The sequence below is a fragment of the Xenopus laevis genome, chromosome 1L (genome assembly GCF_017654675.1).
Source record: "Xenopus laevis strain J_2021 chromosome 1L, Xenopus_laevis_v10.1, whole genome shotgun sequence".
Taxonomy (NCBI): domain Eukaryota; kingdom Metazoa; phylum Chordata; class Amphibia; order Anura; family Pipidae; genus Xenopus; species Xenopus laevis.
The window spans coordinates 3,335,659-3,339,297 of record NC_054371.1 but is presented as its reverse complement, the minus strand read 5'-3'; the positions used below and the strand labels follow the sequence as shown (position 1 = coordinate 3,339,297).

At 44.6% G+C, this 3,639-nt stretch overlaps 1 pseudogene; it reads left to right on the top strand.

Annotated features, from left to right (window-relative positions):
- Positions 1 to 2,136: 2,136 nt before the first annotated feature.
- On the top strand, positions 2,137 to 2,255 carry LOC121396319 (annotated as a pseudogene).
- The last annotated feature ends 1,384 nt before the right edge of the window (positions 2,256 to 3,639 follow it).

Sequence of the window (3,639 nt, the reverse complement as noted above, 5' to 3'; positions counted from 1 at the left end):
CACCCTTTCTGGTTCTGGCTGAATGCTGCAGCAGGGGCTCCTTTACTTGTTCCCAAATGTGCTCCTTGTATTATTTGGAATTCTGGAATCAACTACACCCTGGACACGCGTGGCTTGGCATTTTGGCATATCGCACACAATGATTCTAGAATCCTGAGGAAAAACTCAAACCCCTAAAATGTCTGGCCATGAAAGTGCTGTTGGATTAAGTGAGATAAGAAAGAGTCACTATCTCACCTTATTATCTTTGGTTTTCCACTGTATATTTTCTCCTGCGATCTTTAGTTGCAACACTGCTGGAGCCCAGGGGATGTAGGTTCCAAATATTTTCCAAGCAGTTTGTTGCTCTGAATTACCATATATATTCATAATCAAATATGGAGAAACAAACTCTCTCTTTTCATCAAAATAAAGAATGTGATCATTTTGTCTGTAATAAATTTTTTTCATATAGTGATGCACCTAAAGTTGTAGGATAAGAAGCAATTACTCGCAACAAAAGAACATCAGTAATTAATCTTTCCCCTTTTCAAACTCCATGTCGGTACTAACCGGGATAGCCCCTCCCCCTGCTCTCATCAGAAGGAACCTCCCCAAACCTTTAAATGGCCAACCAAACCCACTTACTGGTGTTTTTTTTTTGTCCTTTTCCTTTTTGCTTTTGCTCACATTTGAAGCAAAATCTTTCTTTTTATCCTTGGGAAAGCATAGGCCGGCCCATAGGGTGTCCTGGGGACAGGGGTTTTGGTCCATGGGACCTTGGTTCCCCAGCTCAGTAGCTCATATCTTGGAGTCTTCTGCTTTAACTCCTGGATCAGGTAAGACACTGCGGTGCATGTTTTTTGGTCCTCCTTGTCTGCCTGTTGCCTTCCTTATTGCTTTCGGAGCATTTGGTGGCAAGTGCTTGTTCCCCCATCTGGGTGCCCCCCTGACCTGCCCAAAAGGCATCCAGCGTCAGTGGTGTATGTGGCCCCTACACCCCCCATTTATTTTTACGGATGGGCGAGGGAGGCGGCAGTTAGGCATAATTAGTTAGGGGCCTGAGCCTTTCTGCCTACTACTACTACCTTTATTTTCATTGTTTAATGGAGGGCAGGTTTCACGGCCAGCTGCCTCCCTCAACAGACTTTCCTGAGGGCGAGGTAGTCAAATATATAGTGAATAAAGTACCCCCAGTTGTAAAATATAAGGATATTATAAGTTACCGAGGAGTTTCATGACCATATAAAAACACGAGGCCGAAGGCCGAGTGTTTTTATACAGGTCAGGAAACTCCGAGGTAACTTCTAATATCCTCATATTTTACAACTGGGGGTACTTTATTTATTATAATACACAAGTTTCAGTGAGTCATGTGACAGAAATGACATCAGAACTCACCGTTTATAACTGATGACATCAGAACTCACCGTTTATAAGGATATAATTTACAGGATATTCATGGCTTTTGTGTATTATAAGGAAATAAATAAAGGTGTTTATTTATAAATCTTGCTCTATAACTTTTCATATGAAATGGCAGCATACCTGGGCCCTTGTAAAAGGTACAGACACCAATTATCCAAGATGTTTTTACAGGTTACCTGCCTATGCAAATATCAGCTGAATATAATCAGGGGGTTCCACTGGCTCCGTGACTCCCCACTGAGTGCAATCAGGTGATTCCTCTGTCTGTACTGACACCTGCTGAGTATAATCAGGTGATTCCTGTGCAACTGTCAGCTATAGCAGGTGGAGATGGCCCCGCCCACTCTCTAACTCTACAGACTAGAATGCTGGTCTTGAAGCCTCAGGTAAGTGATACCTGTCTGCCTATGTGATATTGGATCTAGTGTCCTACAATGCAGTGGCTTTTAGGGGCCTGATTACAGCCTGGCATAATGAGCAGTAAGTAAGGTATATGTTCCTATTCTGTTCTGCTGTATACTGAATATACTTCTAGCTAATTGCTTACATGCACTGTGATCATATGCTGACCTGCACTGTGCTAGGTTCTGCCTATGTGCTTACCTGAAGCCAGTAGATCTTATAGAAATAGATAATGGAGCTTACATGCATGTGATCTTATACTTACCTGTAGCGTATGCGGAGTCTAGTGGCTCACCCTAATCCAGTAGTTCTTTTAGATGATATGAAGCCTACGGCCACACCACCCTGAAAGTGCCCGATCTCGTCTGATCTCAGAAGTGATACAGGGTTGGGCCTGGTTAGTACCTGGATGGGAGACTGTCTGGTAATACCAGGTGTCGTAGGCTAAATATGTATGTGCATGTATGATTGGTTATGTGTATAATGATGTGTGTGTGTATATATATATATATATATATATATAAGGTTTAGCTTTTTCTCACCTGAAACCAACAGCCATAGTGGAGGTAGATTGCCAAACTCTTATTATATTTGATCTAAGCATCAGCTAATCTAAAGTATACTGTGCACTTCATGTTGTACATTTACATTCAAATGTCTTAATACAATGACAAATGCCCCTGCGATTGTATGTTGCGTTTACTGGGGTCTTATACACTTACATCTGAGTGTCTTATTATACAACGAATGCCCCCGTGACTGTATGTTGGGTTGATTGGTGTCTAATACACTTACATCAGAATGTCTTAATATCCTATATAATAAAGTTCAAGTGTCTCTGCGTCCAGTCCCTGTGTCCGTCGTTACATATAACTGCCTTCCACAATGTTGTTACACTGCAGCTTATATTTGAAATGACTTTCATCCAGTTGCTGCAGTGGAAGGGGAGCGCATGCGACTGTATCTAAAGCTTCATTACACTGCGAGTGCCGCTTGCCATCAGGTTCGGCTGTGAGACCTCGCTGGTCAAGCGAACTTGAAAGGCAGGAGGGAGTGTATCACAGCAGCCAGACATCTGAAGGGAATCGCCGTGGAAAGGCAGGTAGGCAGCGGCTATTATATGTGCAAGCGGAGAGTTAGGAGTCCCAGCAATTCCTATATAATGAGGCAGAATAGTGAGAGGCGCCTCACTATTCAGTTAGTTGCTTAGCGGCGCTGAACCCTGGAGTGAAGCTGAATGAGCTCGGGGGGCATTGGCTGTTACACGAGTGACTGGTGTTGGCTGATTGGCGTCGGAGTGGGCGGGGGGAGTGTCTCCCTCACGGGTTGCTAAGGGGCAGCCAACCAGGCGCACTCGCCGCTACCTTTACTTTGGGCTATAGAAGCAGCACCGAGGAGAGGGAGCGAGAGGCTCAGGTGAGGTGCAGAGTTAAAATGTAAAGGAGTGGTACCTGATTGGATGGGAGCAGCAAAGCCACACCTCCAGCCTGTGATTGAGGCACCCAGCGCTGTGACACAGAGAGGCAGCATTGAATGAACTGCACAAAAGCACTGATGGGATCACACCTCACTCAGCTTCCAATTTCACTGACAAGCTCAGGGCTGTCCCAAAGCTTCACCTGAAAATGCTCATTGATTTAAGGGATCTGTGTTCATTGAGCTGCTGTCCCACAATGTCCAGTCTCCATCCCTGAGAGTCAGTATGTGCAGCAAGTAATGGAAGTGGTGTGTTCCAGCAGCAAGTGCCCCTGTCACTCAGTCCCCTTAACTGCCCCACCCTGTGGCCAAGAGGAGGGATCCTATATCCTATATAATAATCTTCAAGTGTCT